Here is a 16,786-nt window from a genome sequence, read left to right on the forward strand (position 1 = left end):
ATTTTCATCTGGACAAGGGGTTTTCAGATACTGATTAAAGACACAGATATCATCAGATAAAGTGCCTGAAGACATGCACCCTCCCCTGGGTAAGCATCTCTCATTCGGCAGGAAAAATCAGGTTTCACAGGCAAGCTATCTTTTCTCCTCCCCAGCTGTTTGGGATGTAGGTTGTTAGTAACAGGGATGGGGGTAGGTTGAACAAGAAAATATTTTGCAATGTAGATAGAAGCATGTATTATTAGTCCAGATGGTCACAAGTGCCAGAAACACAATACAAATTAACTTAAGCATAACAAGACAGTATATATGTTCATTAAACTAAAGATTCACAGTTACAGCTGTCTTCAGTCACACTCGAATCTAGGAGCTCAAATGATGCCATCAGCTCTGCCCTCCTCAGTCTTATCTTCATTGTTAGGCAGTGACTGGGGTAAGGTCAGCCCCAGCTGAACCAAAAGACAGAGAGGGGTGGTTGCCCAGAATAAAAGCTAAAATTTCAGGATAGACAAAAACAAGAGATTCTATCACAGAGAGTCCTGTCCTGTGCATCTTTATAAAAGTGACTCCATAAAGCTTGACCTGAGATACCACATTGCCTGATCTCATAATGTCTCTTGCTATACACTGAATGCTTGTGTCTCCCCACCCCCAAATTCATATGTTGAAATCCTAATTCCCAATTTGATAGTATTAGGAGGTGGGGGCATTTGAGGGGTGGCTAGGTCATAAGGGTGGAACCCTCAAGAATGGGATTGGCACCCTTATAAAAGATATTCCGAAGGGTTCCCATATCCCTTCTGCCATGTGGGAACACAGTGAGAATATATCATCTATAAATCAAGACACCAGCCCTCACCAGATAATCCTGAACCTGTAGCACCTTAACCTTGAACTTCTAGCTTCCAGAACTGTGAGAAATGAATTTCTGCTCTTTGTAAGTCAGTCTACGGCAATTCGTTATAGCAGCCTGAACTAAGACACCTCTTGAGCACCTATTATGTGCCATGCATTGTGCTAAGTGCTGAGTGCTAGGAACACTGATGAGCAAAATAGACACTCTCTCAGCCCTCATAGAGTTTGCATTTTAAGGGCAATATACTTTTTTGTGATTCTAGCCAGACTAGTCCTTGTCTTCTTCATGAATTCCCACACAACAGTTGGTAGGGGGAATGTCATAGGCCAGATTGCCTCCAGGCGGAGACTGAGACGACAAGGATTAGATACATATGATTTATGGAGGGAGTGTTCTTAGAAGAAAGGTGAGAAAAAGAAATAGGATGGAGGGTGGAAGAGCTAAGCAAGAAACTGGTCTCAGCTGGCATCAGCCTCTGCTTATCTCATTGGAAACTCTGAGCATGAATTGTACTACAGGGTTAGTCCCAGCTTGAGGCAACAGGGTGAACCTTGTATGCCCCCATGTCAGTCACTCAATGGCTGTGGGCTGCCCTGGGTGGGCTGGGGGTGAAATACTCCAGGCCAGATGGCTCCTCTTCTGCCAGAGCAATTCTGTGACGGGGGCAGCTGTGAGCCATTAGTCACCAACACTCTCAGCAACTGAGTGGGTCCACTGGCCTTGGCGAAGGCATTTTGGTGGGACACCACAATCTCACTACAGAGAAGATGATGTTGGTCACATTTTTCATTAGGTAATGTATAATTTCTATCTATGTATTGGATAGCGCTTTTACTCAATTTGCTTTTCAGTTATTCAATTATTTAAGTGATATGACCAGAAAGCAAAATAATAGCAATTATAGTAATATAGGGAGATGAATATAAACTCTCTTTAAGACTTCCCTAGGCCATGGTGGCTCATGCCTGTAATCCCAGCACTCTGTGAGGCCAAGGTGGGTGGGTCTTTTGAGGTCAGGAGTTCAAGACCAGCTTGGCCAACATGATGAGTCCCCATCTCTATTAAAAATACAAAAATTAGCTGGGCATGGTGGCACACGTCTGTAATTCCATCTACTAGGGAGGTTGAGGCAGGAGAATGGCTCGTACCTGGGAGGTGGAGGTTGCAGTGAGCCAAGGCCGCACCACCGCATACTGCACTCTAGCCTGGGAGACAGAGTGAAACTCCATCTCAAAAAAGGAAAAAGAAAAAAAAAAGACTTCCCTAGTACCTTGGTGATCATTTTAGGCCAAAAAACAAATAATAATAATATTATTATTATAAAAAATTAAAGCCACATTGTAAACTGAATCTTTCTCAACAATGCCTGGGGTTTGTCAGAAACATTAAGAGAATGAGATGAATGCTGTAAATTGTGCTTAGCAACTGGAGAGTGCCACGTCTACCAGGAAACCTTTGCTTCCTAAAAATGGAAGCATTATCTGGTGAAATCAGGACAATTACAGCCACTAATCATTTGTAACTGAAAGCCTATAAGTGAATAAAATAGGAGTTGAAAACTCCAAATCTAATTTGTCAGTAATGGACAAAAGATTATGTCTATTAGGACATCCATTTCAGATAAACAATGAGCAGTATTGCTCAAAGTCTTATGCTTTCTTCTATTTTAAGATGACTTTATTAGGAATTGCAGTTTCATTGACCTCAATAACTTTACGGGAATTAAGAAGATGTGGAAGGAACATCAACCTCCTCATGTAGGGAGGGAAGAACGGGAAGCCTTGGGACCCAGAGTCAGCAGTTGCCCTGAAGTCAGGGCCAGAAGTTGGAGGTCTGCATCCACTGTGAGAAATGGCCCAGCTAGGTTTTATGTTGAGGAACTGAAATGAATACCCACACACATGTGCTTGAACACACATAAACATACAGCTTACTGCCTACGCTAACATGACCTTGCTTTTCTATCATATTTATTTGCATAACTTTGCCATGCTAGGAGATTCCAGTGCAGGAAAATAACTTGAAAGTTCATCATCCTGAAAAATACATCATAAGAAGCATTAACAGATAGCTTACTTCCTAAGATTCTCTAATCCTATTACCTCAAAATCCTTATCATCCTGTTTCCACCAATTGTAAACCATTATGTCATGATCCTTATTCAATCCTAATCAAGTATCTCATTGAAAGACCTAATTTTGTTTGTTCTGAGACAAGGTCTCACTCTGTCGCTCAGGCTGGAGTGCAGGGGCACAACCTTGGCTCACTGTAACCTCCACCTCCCGGGCTCAAGTGATTCTTGTGTCCCAGCCTCCGGAGTTGCAGGGATTACAGGCACCCTCCACCACGCCCGGCTAATTTTTGTATTTTAGTAGAGACGGAGTTTCACCATGTTGGCCAGACTGGTCTCGTACTTCTGACCTCAGTTCATCTACTCACCTCGGCCTCTCAAAGTGTTGGGATTATAGGCGTGAGCCACTGCACTTGGCCATGATTTAAATGAAATCCAGTTCTCAATAAAATCCAGCTTTGTCTTTGCTCCTAGAAGACAGACAAAACTCGGTTGCAGTGGTGTTCTTCCTTACCACAGAAAACAATCTACTCAAAATTGTCTTATCAATGGGTTGCACTGGTGACATTGGGGGGGCTTGCATTCAACAGTGTTTAATGGCTGTAGCTCTTCTCAGGCATAATTCTTAGTGCTTTCTTCTCCAGCATCCTCTGTATCTTACTCCAGGGCCATTTCTTGAATCCCTGCTTGTTTTGTTTTTCATTACTCTAAATTCACTCAAAGAATACCCAAAAGGGACATAAATAAATATTAATAGTAGGTAGAAAAATTATATGTAAAACTTTATGTACCTAACATTAAAGTTTTAAAATATAAAAAACAAAAATGATAGATACACAAAGAACAAATAGACAAATCTACAATCTCTGTGAGAAAATTTAAAATATCAGAAATTGACAGAGTACGCTGCTCTGCCTATGGAGTAGCCATTCTTTTATTCCTTTCCTTTCTTAATAAACTTGCTTTCACTTTACTGACTCCAAATTCTTTCCTGCACAAAGTCCAAAAACCCTCTCTTGGGGTCTGGATTGGGACCCTTTCCAGTAACATCTTCCTGGCAAACCACAAAGGGACTATACTGAGGAGACCCCCAACCGAAAGGAAAAAGACTGTAGCACCATTTGACTGACTTTGGATAACTGGTGGAATACATTTTACCTGGCTAAAGGATGGGATTGTGTTAAAGGCCCAATTTAGAGGAATTAGAGTCTCTCCTAAAACAGAGTGGGTTAAAGGCCCCTCTATTTTTTTTTTTTTTTTTTTTTTTGAGACAAGAGTCTTGCTCTGTTGCCCAGGCTGGAGTGCAGTGGTGCAATCTCTGTTCACTGCAACCTCTGCCTCCCGGGCTTAAGTGATTCCCCACTTCAGCCTCCTGAGTAGCTGGGATGACAGGTGTGCGCCACCACGCCCAGCTAACATTTTATATTTTTAAAAGAGATAGGATTTTGCTATGTTGGCCAGGTTGGTCTCGAACTCCTGACCTCAAGCAATCCACCTGTCTTAACCTCTCAAACTGCTGGATTTACAGGCATGAGCCACCAGGCCCAGCCAAAGGCCCTCTTAATAAAAAGCAAGGATGCTTGACCGAACTTGGGTTGAAGGCCCAACTTAGGAAGGTTAGAGTCCTATCTAAGATTTAGGGGGTTAGAGGCCCCTTTCAATAAAGTCCCTCTTGGTAAAAAATGGATTTGGCACTATGGAGTGTTAACTGCTATTCTCTTTCGATTAATCTACCTTGGACTCTTTGCTGATGGCTATGGGTGACAGGGTTAGACATGTAGAGGATCACAGGACACAGGGAAGTTTTTCCTCCCAAAAAGGGGAAATTTGAGAGCTGATGGGACTGCTGGAAAAGATCCCTTTGTGACAGACAAGCAGCTACCTGGACTTTTGATTCAGTGTCACGGGGATGGGCAGGTCTTTCTCTGGCCTCCCTGAGCTCCTGGCTGTCCCCACCCCACTGCAGGCAATGCTGTTCTCCTTTCTCTTTCCTCTTTTTCTCTGTGCAAACATGTTATAGGAATAGTAAAACTGTTTATCTCCCCTGCAAAGTTTTAATTAATGGGAAAAAAGGATTTGTGAGGCTAGTCTTAAACTGTAGCTAATCTGGTGTGCTTTGTGTGTCTTTCTGTATTGTTCTGTCATATTGTTCTAAAATATCTTAGGATAGAATACCCCTTAGGATCCCATAAGCCAACTGTTCAAGCCAGCCCAACAAACTGGTCAGTAACAAACTTTGCTGCAGGTCTCTGAAACAAACAAACAAACAAAACTGATTAAAATTTCTCTCTCATTTTGTTTTATGTCCTTGGGATTTTGACCTTGTAACCCACATGGTGGTACTTTCTCTTGGTCTCCACCATCCAGAGGACAGTAAGCTTGGAGTTCATGTCATAACCTTAAAAATTATCTCAAGCAGTTAAAAGCCTTTGCAAGCTCAAAAGTAACTGCTCTAGGACTCCTTCTGGGAAGAGCAATGGAAACTGCCCAAAGCTGTAGCTTAGTAGCTAAGGCTTTGTTTTTTCACAATGGCAACCTGGGTTCAATTTTCAGCTTAGGGAATGAGTCCTTTCTGATTTGATATTTGTGTGACTTGCCATTCGTTTATTCTCTTCCCCTCCATGAACAACTTCTGACTTCCTTTCTTGAGTCTTCCTTTCTCTGAGCACCTGTAAGGTTACTTTGGGTAAAGTTCAAAAGCCAGAAATATTGGCAGTTTGGCCTGCCTGAAGTCAGGTAATAAGAGATTTGATTAAAAATCAGCTTAATTAAAAGCAGATATCCAAGCTGTACTTAACATTTAAAAGGTCTTTTTTTTTCCCCCTTCTTAGATTTTATTTTTCTGAAGAAAAAGGTTTTTTCCTCTCAGCTGACTGAATTATTTTTCTCCATTTTGTCTTCTTGCCACACTCTGTGCACACATGGGAGGACCTAAGAAAAATTATAGAGGAGGCACCACAGACCCCATTTTGGGAAAAACCTCTGTTTTCCTCATGGGACCCCAGGAATTGAAAGTGGATAGATTCCTCTAAAAATCCAAGTCTCTGTTCTGTTTTGCATTGCATTATCTGGCATCTTTGACTTTTGGGCGTATCAGAAATTACTTCACATTATGAGAGAGCTTTGGTGTGTAATAACTATGTAGGAAATATACTTTTGGGAATGGCTACTGGCATTTATAGGGGAATACATGGCTTTGCCCATTTGGATCAGAGAAGCATGCTTCTTGGCCACCTAGAAGGTATGGAAATGTCCCCACCCCCACTGAGAGATAAGACTCCCATGGAGATGGCTGATTCCCTCTTTTGGGGATTCAGGATCTCGCATAAAAATGGGACCCTTAATTTTGGGAGAATCTGTGTTGCCTTCCAGCTGTACCTGCTAATTAGGCCCTAGAAACTGCGTGCTTTAAAGAGAAACTTAAAAACTAAAACTGGCAAATGAAAAGCCTTACAACTACTGGATCTTCTGTCTTTCTGTATATTTATTTATTCTTTTTTATTTTAATTACTTCCTACACTATGTTGATGTAATTTCTGTGTATTTATATGTGTGCATGTGATGTTTATATATGAAAGAGTTCTGATTAATTGGCTTAAAAGTAATAAGTGCTTACATCAAATATTTTGTCAGAAAAATAAAAACTGTAATGCCTTTTAGTTCATGTGACTTTGATTATCTTTTCCCAAAAACAGTTTTGTAGATATTATTAGTAAAATAAAGACATTTGGTCTAAATTATGCAGATATTATCGAGAATTAGTCAGATATTAAGTTTGCTAAATGATTTAAGGTCATAAACTGCTTCTTTGACTTTTGAAAATTGTCCAACCTACCTGCTTTGGAGCTATTAGATTCCAGGTAAGGCCTGGGAACATGTGGAGTTAGCCATGCCCCCTGGGTATGGTGGAAAGAGTCAGACTTTATCTGCACTTCTGTCTCTTGTCTTAAGCTCCACACCTGGTACATAATTAGAATCACTTATCACCAGGTTTTTCACAAAAAATAAAAATTGCTAAGAGTTAACATTGTAATATGTAATTGAGACTATCGAAGAAACAATTTTACACACAAGGTGTGTGTAAGGAAAATAAAAATGTGTTTTTGGTAAAAGATAAGAAGGCATGGGAAGGTGGATTTTTTGGCCTAGATTAAAAGGTTGAAGGATTGTTTTAAGTTAGATAGGATAAAACTGAAGGTTTCAGCCAGTTGTGAAAGGTTTGTGAAAGATTAATCTTGTAAAAGAAATTCTGTGTGTGAACATACTGGCTAAATTTAAAGTGGTATTCTTCTGCTTTTCCATAATTGAACATTGGAATAAAAGCACAAATGGGTATTCTTAGAGCACTGATCTGCTCTTTTATAGAAAATTGTAAAGGGTCATAACAGGTTTATGAGAATCTTACCTTATAGTCAAACTGATTAAGATTGGATAGATTTGTCTATGTGGTTTTATTAAGAACTGAGCTTGACATCATTAGTGCACTAACACAAAGGTGAAATTTAGGCTTTCTCTCAAGATTTTCAAGTAATATGAAAACAATGAAGAATTTTTGTTTGCCTCTTGAATAAACTGTGGGAAAAAGAAGGGAAAAACAAAAGATTGTTTGGAAAACTAAGTCTTCTATTAATGAGTAAAGGTTTTTGCCTTTTTAAAATGTTTGAGTTATTAATTTGGCCAAATAAATGACTTATGGTGACCTGGGATTTGATTTTATAATAACAAGTGTTTTAAACATTTGATATTTGACAAAATTTCAAATGAAATTATAAATTATGTCTTTTCTGACCTAATTAATTCTTTAGATATTAGGTCTGCTAAAGTCCAAAAAAGATATATTTGGCTTATTTGGTATAAAAATCATACAGGCAGCACTGTCAAGTATGAAATGGTGCTTGAGTTCCTTGGGCTGTATCTCTATCTGTATAAATATGTTATTAATATGTGTTCCAAAATTACATGAAACTTCTATAATTTTGATATGACTTAGTATATGTTATTAATAACTATAATTGTTATATAAAATGGTTGTATGCCACAGAAGTAACAAAAATTCCTAATCAATTGTGGTGCTAATAATGGCTGTTCAAAGACTTTTTTGTCATCCACAGACAATTGTTGTCTTATTTTGATCCTCTTCAACGGTAGTTTATAATCACTTATAGAACTTTGATAGGTGCCCTTGAGTGCAGGTTTCTAATAACTTTGGAGATTGTGAAAATAGAATAGAGGAAAAAGTTTTCAGGACTCTCATGGAGAACTAAAATGTTCATGAATGTCAGGCAGGGCATGGTGCCTCACACCTGTAATCCCAGCACTTTGGGAGGCCGAGCCAGGAGGATCACCTGAGGTCAGGAGTTCAAGACCAGCCTGACCAACACAGCAAAACCTTGTCTCTCCTAAAACTACAAAAGTTAGCTGGGCGTGGTGATACACACCTATAATCCCAGCTACTCAGAGGCTGAGGCACAAGAATCACTTGAACCTGGAAGGTGGAAGTTACAGTGAGCCAAGATCACACCGCTGCACTCCAACCTGAGCAACTGAGTGAGACTCTCTCTCAAAAAATAAGTATGTACATAAGTAAATAAATTTATTTAAAAAGTTCATGAAGTCAAACGGAACAGTAGTTAACTGTATCAACTGAACTAATAGAAGACTAAATTAATCTTTTTGACTTTTTGCTTAAGATGTTGCTAATCCTTTGTTTTGTTTTTCAGAACAAGAAAAACTTCTATTCTGAGCTATTTACAGCTTTTAACAATTGAGTAAATTATACTCCTGTGAACAAAATTTGGTCCATAATTGTTTCTCTCCACCTGATTTCTCCTCAATTTGGAAACTATTAGTGAGTATTCTTAATTTATGGCAATATAGTTATTCATATAAGTGCAATAAGAATGTTTTCTTTTGCAGCAGGACACAATTGGAGAAACTGGTTATTTTACCAAGGCTTTGACTGAAATGGCTTTCTTTCCTTTAAGGGATCAAACTTGACTCAGAGCCAATAAAAGCCCCTTGGGAAAACTGGCCTCAAACTCTCATGAATGATCCACCCCTTGTTTAGCACACAATCAAGAAGTAACTATAAGTATAATCAGTTGAGCAGCCCATGCTGCTGCTCTACCTACATAATAGCCATTCTTTTATTTTTGTACTTTCTTAATAAACTTGCTTTCACTTTATGCTAAAAAAAGAAGAAATTGACAGAGTAGAAACAAATAAGAATATCCAAGATTCAAATAACAATGCATACATCAAATATGGCTGGGGGCGGTAGCTCACGCCTGTAATCCCAGCACTTAAGGAGGACAAGGCAGGTATATTGCTTGAGCTCAGGAGTTTGAGACCAGCCTGGGCAACATGGTGAAACCCTATCTCTACAAAAACTACAAAAAATTAGCCAGGCATAGTGATGCATGCCTGTAGTCCCAGACACTCAGGAGGCTAAGGTGGGAGAATTGCTTGAGCCTGGGAGACAGAGGTTGCAGTGAGCCAACATCATGCCATTACACTCCAGCCTGAGTGATAGAGTGAAACTCTGTCTCAAAACAAACAACAACACAACAAAATCAAATGCTGTACCCTCAAAACAAATAATACGTTCCTTCTCCTTGATTTCTTTTATACACTTAGCTTCCATGACCCCATCCTCTCAGCTTTCCTTCCACTTCCTTGGTGCCCCTTTCTCTGTCGTCTGCCAGTTCCTCTCATTCTTCCAGACTTATCATGTGTGTTTCTAAAAGCTTAGTCCTGGGCAATTCTATCCCCTGTCTCTACAGTCAGCCCTTAGTATCCATGGGTTTGGCATCTGTGATTCAACCAAATGCAGATTGAAAATATTTGTGGAAAAACAATTAAAAATAGCAATACAACAATAGGCCAGGCATGGTGGCTCACACCTGTAATCCCAGCATTTTGGGAGGCCAAGGCAGATGGATCACCTGGGGTCAAGAGTTTGAGACCAGCCTGGCCAACATGGTGAAACCCCTTCTCTACTAAAAATATGAAAATTAGCCAGGTATGGTGGTGGGCGCCTGTAATCCTAGCTACTCGGGAGGCTGAGGCAGGAGAATCGCTTGAACCTGGATGGTGGAGGTTGCAGTGAGCCAAGATCATGCCACTGCACTCCAGCCTGGGTGGCAGAGCAAGACTCTGTCTCAAAAATAAAATTTAAAAAACAATAAAAATAATACAAATAAAAACCAATACAGTATACCAACTATTTATATAGCATTTACTTGTATAGGTATTATAAATAATCTAGAGATGATTTAAAGTATGTGGAAGGATATGTGTAGGTTTCATGCAGACACTACACCATTTACATAAGAGACTTGAGTATCCGTGGATTTTTTGTATCACTTGGGGGTCCTGGAACCAATCCTTCCAAGGGATGGAAGTACTCCCTTGACGGCCTCATCTAGTCTCTTGGCTCTAAATATCAACTGCTGACTGACAGCTTCTAAACGTATATCTCCATCCCAGACCTCTCTTCTGAACCCCACATTCATGGATCCAGTTGTCTACTTAACATATCTCAAATTCAACGTTTTTGAAATGGAATTCCTAAATTTTATCCCCAACCTGCTCCATCCACAGTCTTCCCCATCTCAGTGGATGACAGCTCTAGAAAGTCACTCAAGCCAAAACCTTGGTATGATTCAGGACTCCTCTCTTTTATTCCCCATACCTAATCTGTCAGGAAACCCTATTGGCTCTACCTCCAAAATATATTCCAAAGCCAACCCCTTTTCCCCACCTCTACTCCTCCCACCCTGACTCAAGCCACCTTCATCTCCCACCAGGACAATGGAGATAACATCCTAGCCATCTCCCTATTCCCACATTTGTTCCCCTACAGTCAATTCTTCACAAATTCATCTGTGTGAGTCCTTCAAAAACTAAGTGAGATCACACTCCTATGCCAAAAACTCATTTTACTAAAAGTCAAAGTCCTTAAAGTCTCTCAAAACCATACAAGGTCCTGCAGGAACTGTACAGACATGCAGACACACACAAACAGATACACATCCCTCCTCTTCCCTCACATTCCATGTCATCTTTTCAGTGAAGACTACTCTGACCATTGTATATTAAATTGCAATCTGTATACCCACCCTGCACTCCGCATCTATTATTTGTTTTAATACAAATAAAAACCAATACAGTATACCAACTATTTATACCAACTCTTCCTCTTCTTATAAGGGCAACTTCCTCTATTATTTTGGAAAGCATTTGCCGTTTTCCATAGCACAGGTAATATTACTGTATAGTTTGCTTATTTATTATGAGTATTGCTTATCATTTCCTCTCACTGTAATGAAAGCTTCACAAGGGCAGGGATCTTTGTTTTGTTCATTGATGGATCCTAAGAATCTGGATCAGTGCCTGGCACACAGTAGGCACTCAATAAATAATTGTTGAGTGATTTTTTTTTTGTACTAAGATGGAACATAGGAAATTTTGGTCATGTATTTGGTCATGAAGGGAACATCAACAAACTGTAAAAAGCACAAAGTATTAGAACACATTTAATGACCAGAGTTCAATGTAATTAGAAATTAACAACCAAGTAACACTTTTCAAAAAGCTTTCCACTTCTATAGTTTAAAACAGTTTTCTGTGTCTTCTTTTTTCTTCCTCCCTTCTCTCTCCCTTGCTCAACCAGCCTGGGGGCCTCCCATGAAGCATCTACCTGTGATTCCCAGGTGATGCTCCACAGTTCACTCCTCCAGCATGTTCTCATTTCTGAGCTGTAAGGCTGCAGTGGAAGAGGAGCACCTGGAGGATGTAGTGTGGGGCTGCCACTAGTCAATAAGCAACCACTTACACACAAAGTCTGGACCACAGCCTGTCCATGAGATGATAGTCCAATGAAGGAGAAGACTGGGGAGGAAACGAGGTACAGCATCTTGTGTAGGGACAGTGAGTACTTTGTCACTGATCTAAGATGCAGCCTTCCCCAAAGCAGGTAATCATGCCAAGAGTCCAAGCCTAGGGACCTGAGTTTTCCACTGGCTGTGAGCACTGGTCCATCTCTGTGCAAGTTGGTTATGTGGTCCATGTGTAGCTTTCAAGAGCAATTGTGACCATGGGACTCAGATATCGGATGCTAACCATCTTCACTTTCATTTTACTTTACTGAATAAACTTTTTAAATTGAAGTGTAGCATACATTCAGAAAAATGATCAAATCATAAGTGAATAGCTTTCTATGGACTGAATTGTGCTCCCCCCTAAATTTATATGTTGAAGCCCTAATACCCAATGTGACTGTGTTTCGAGATAGGGCCTGTGAGGAGATGATAAAGATTAAACAAAGTCATAAGGGTTGGGTCCTAATCTGATAGAACTGGTGCCCTTATAAGAAGAGGAAGAGACACTAGAACTCTCCTCTCTGCCATGTGAGGTTACAAGAAGGCAGCCATCTGCAAGCCAGAAAGAGAATCCTCCCCAGGAACCAAATTGGTGGACAAATTGATCTTTAACTTCTCAGTCTATGAAACAGTGAGCAAATAAACTTCTGTTGTTTGAGCCACCCAGTGTATGATATTTTGTTCTGGCAACCTGAGAAGACTAATATAAGCTCAATGAATTCTCACACAGAGGGCACACCATGTAATTACTATCTGGGTCAACATATAGAATATTATCTGCATCCCAGAGTCCTTGTTATTTCTCACCCCCAAGCCCCCTCCTCCCAAGGTTAGCCAACTTTGGACACCAAAAGCAAGTTTTGACTATTTTTGGATTTTTAATAAATAAAATCATACCGAGGAAAAAATAAAAATCTTTCTCAATAATTCAATAATTCCTAGTCTAAGAACCAAAAAAATGAAACTACAAATTATTGTCTTAGAAATAAAATTGTAACATATAAAAAAATCTGTGATACAATCTACAATCTAGTGGCACTAAGCAGAAAAATTTTAGCCTTACATTAATTTATTAGAATAAAAAATTTGAAATAAAGAAATAATCTATGAAAAGAACAATTAAATAGAACTGAAGAAATTAGTAAAAATAATTAATAAAGGCCAAAACTGTAATAGAAAACTTAGCATAGATCAGTAAAATAAAACCTGTGTCCTTTTTTTGTAATTGTGAGACAGTCTTGCTCTGTTACCTAGGCTAGATAGAGTGCAGTGGTGCAATCTTGGCTCACTGCAGTCTTGACCTCCCGGGCTCAAGCGATCCTCCCACCTCAGCCTCCTGAGTAGCTGGGATTACAGGCATGCACCATCATGCCCAGTTAAATTTTTTTTTTTTTGTAGAAATGAGGTCTCACTATATTGCCCAGGCTGGTCTTGAATTCCTGGGCTCAAGTGATCCTCCTGCTTCAGCCTCCCAAAATGCTGGGATTACAGGTTTGAGCCACTGCACCTGGTCAATCCCGTGTTCTTTACAAGGACAACCTGCACTGTGCATCTTGCATTTGTTCCTCCAAAAAACACAGAATCAGCTGGAGAAGGTCGAAGATGCTGGAAGTCTTCAGGACACTGAAGTTCTCCCAGCATCTTTGCCCTTCTCCACATGACTCTGGTCCTGGGAAACTGATCTCTATGTACTAGATCCACAACTGCCCAGTTGTTTGGCCAGAGAGGAGCGCCAGCTGGAGTTGTGAGGGAGATGAGAGTCAGGTTAGAACATTTATTTCTTTAGCTTGATCTCTGCAGGCATCTGCCTGTGTCTCTCATTGGCAGATCTGAGCTCTTCTAAAGGAGGCCTCTTCCATGACCCTCTCGTTTCAGCTTCTGGTCCGTGCTGCCTCCCTCCACTAACTCATGTCTAGGAGTGATAATGCCCCTCATTACTAGCCCTTTGCCTTTCCCTATACCCTGACCACATCTTTGTAAAGACTCTATTAAACTTTATTAAACTCTCCTCAAATTATTCAGTGTGGGTGTGCCTAATGTTTCCTGACTGCAGCAACTCCCCAAAACTAAAAAACATAGAAATTAAATTTTAAAAGCATTTTAGAAGGTCTCACCAAGAGGCAACACACACACACACACACACACACACACACACACCCCTACAACAACATTAGGAACAGGAAAGGAGAAACAGTTGCAAATATGGAAGAGGTTTCTTTAAGGATAAATCAATTGTATGAAACTTTGTATCAATAAATTTGAAAATCAGGGAATGGATAATTGTTTAGGGCAAGATAAATGATCAAAATTGGTTTAAGAAAACAACCAGAAAAGAAAAGGCAGTCAGGCATTTAACCCCAGGTGCCCCTAAATGAGGCACCTGGGGTTAAATGATTAAATAAGGCCAAAGAATTTTCATGTTACATAAGTTGTTCTACAGCATATAAAAAGATTAACATTTCTCCAACTCCTTTATGAACCTGTCATAAACCTGATACCAAAATTAGTCAATTAGAAGAAAGTGATTGGTCAATTCCGCTTAGGAATATAGATGAAAAAAATACCCTAATAAAACTCTAGCAAATTGAGCTCAGCAGTGGATTAAAAGAAAAACATATAATGGATTTATTCCAAAAAGGGAAAGATGATTCAACAATAAGATATCTATTACTGTAATTCAGTGCATTAAGAGATTGAAGGGTAGAAGTCATACGGTATCTCGCGAAATGCTGAAAAATCATTTAATAAAATTCAACACCCATTCCTGTATTAATTTTTTAAAGTATCTCCTAGCAAAACAGCAATTAAAAGAAACTGCATTATCTTGATGATGAGTATCTTACCAAAATCTGCAGCCAACAAGAAGGGAAGGAGGAATTAGTCATAGCATGGACCTCAAAGAACCAGGACTTTTTTTTTATTAACAGATAATATGTTGCATGCTTCAAAATCCAACAGACATAAAAGGGTGTAGATGAAAAGTCTTTTTTAGCCCATCATCCAGTGATTCAGCTGCCCTCTCAAGGGACAAACAATAGTATTAGTTTCTCAGTTATCCTTCTGGAGCTAGTTTATGCATTTGCACGCAAATTTGTAAATCTGTATATTTTTCACACAACGGTAGTAAACACTAGTTCTTCTCATTGACAAAATATTGTTCTGTATCAGTACATAATGAGATACCTTATTCTTTTTTTCTGGCCAAAAAACATCACTTTGGATAAATGTAAATTTGTCCAACTACTACTCTGCTGTGAGATAGGCTGTTTCAAAACTTTCACTGTGATAATGCTGCAGTTAATTATGCTTTATATATTTATCATTTTGTGCGCGTCTGAATGTATATGCATGATTGTGTCATAAAGAATTCAATCTTGCCCAAAAAGAAGTTCTGACCTTTGCCTTTGGCTTCTAAAAGGTAATTTTTGTCATACTTGGTAGGAGGATCTTTGTTTAAGGTGGAGAGTAGCCACACCAGATCTTAGGGTAGAGTTATTCATACCCAACAGCCTTAGTGTCAAGGTTGGCCATGTCAGAAAGACTATGTGACTTAGGGTGGAGACTTGGGGTCATGCATATGATTCAATATGAGGACTGAGTTCAATTACATGGGCAATCAATTAATAAGCCACGCCTATATAATGGAGCCTGAGTTAAAACTCTGAACACTGAGGCTTGAGTAAGCCTCCCTGGTTAGCAACACACATGTGTGTTGATGCTGGGACAACACATGCTGACTCCATGGGGAGAGGACAATGAAAGCTTGAATTTGGAGCCCTCCTGGATTCTGTCCTATGCTTCTCTCCCTTTGTCTTATCTTAAACTCTATCCTTTCCATGAAAAAGCTCTATCCTTTCCCTGTAATAAGCCATCACCATTTAGTATAACAACTTTCAGTGACTTCTGTGAGCCCTTTAGTGAATTATCAGACCTGAGGGTAGGAATCCTCCAAATTTATATCAGAAATGAGGATCACCTTGTGTGGAGACTGCGCCCTCTAATCTTGTAGTTGGCCCTAAGCTCCTCACAAGGAAAAATCCAGGGGAGTAGAATTTTTTGGTAGAGGTATATGCATTTGCAAATTTTGTAAATATGAACAAAATGTCCTTTATAGAAATTGTGCCACATTGTATTTCCACTAGCAACAGAGCAGAGGTTTTAACAAAAGGGTGGGGTGAAACCATAATAATCACTTCCCCACCCTGGATTGTGAGAAAGTAAAGTCACTTCTTGGGAGGGCTATAGACATTATGGGGAAAGCAGAGTTTAAAGGCAAGGAGGCAGGGAGAATATTCCCAGATGTGATTGAGGCAGGAGACATACACAGGGTTTGGGGAAGTCGAGAAGAATGGAAACTGCATCGAGGACAAGGAAGAACAGAATGTGCAGCTCAATGGGGAAGTAGAATGACCATCTTCAACATGGGGCACTCATGCTCCTGGGTGATACCAAGGGCTTTGTGAGAGCAGACAGGATTTCCAGATCCTCAACGTCCTTATGTACCCTTTCCTAAATGAATCTGTCTGAGAAGATGCTTGTGATCTTCCATTTCTCCTTCTGCCCTTGTACCAAGAAACCAAGAAAAGACTCATGTTTCATATACCCGAAAATTTCCAGAGGGAATTGTCTTGGGACATCAACACCTCTGGGACAGCCAAAAAATTGACAAGTAGAAAATGTATCGTACCTGAGGGAGACTGCGGCTCTACCTCTTCTGTACAGTGATGTGGTTGTCAAGGAGCAGATATAGCATATTTGCTTTATTTTTAAAATGCAGCCAGACTTCTTCTGAGAATAAGTAAGCCTGATTTGGTGGACAGTTTGGACCAAGAGGACTGGCATTGCCAATTAGGTTGTATGGCAAGTATTTTCATAAATTAGGTAAGCGAAACCTGCAGCCATAATGTTTTGACAAAAACATATTTAAGGCTCATATATAGTATATGTACACTGAAATTATATCTTTTGCAATTATTT

At 39.7% G+C, this 16,786-nt stretch overlaps 1 protein-coding gene across 34 annotated transcripts in view; it reads left to right on the forward strand.

Annotated features, from left to right (window-relative positions):
* RPL14 (ribosomal protein L14) overlaps positions 1 to 16,786 on the forward strand; it is a 575,215-nt gene that overhangs the window by 457,155 nt on the left and 101,274 nt on the right. Inside the window, exon 1 of one of the 34 annotated variants that reach the window (XM_050780439.1) lies at positions 704 to 707. The exons of 32 other annotated variants lie outside the window; for them this stretch is intronic. The gene's annotated coding sequence lies outside the window, so the exon portion shown is untranslated. Of the gene's footprint in view, positions 1 to 703; positions 708 to 1,167; positions 1,172 to 16,786 lie in introns of those variants that run through there. One more of the 34 variants, XM_050780463.1, reaches the window with a different exon arrangement.

This window comes from Macaca thibetana, chromosome 2, assembly GCF_024542745.1.
Source record: "Macaca thibetana thibetana isolate TM-01 chromosome 2, ASM2454274v1, whole genome shotgun sequence".
Taxonomy (NCBI): Eukaryota; Metazoa; Chordata; class Mammalia; order Primates; family Cercopithecidae; genus Macaca; species Macaca thibetana.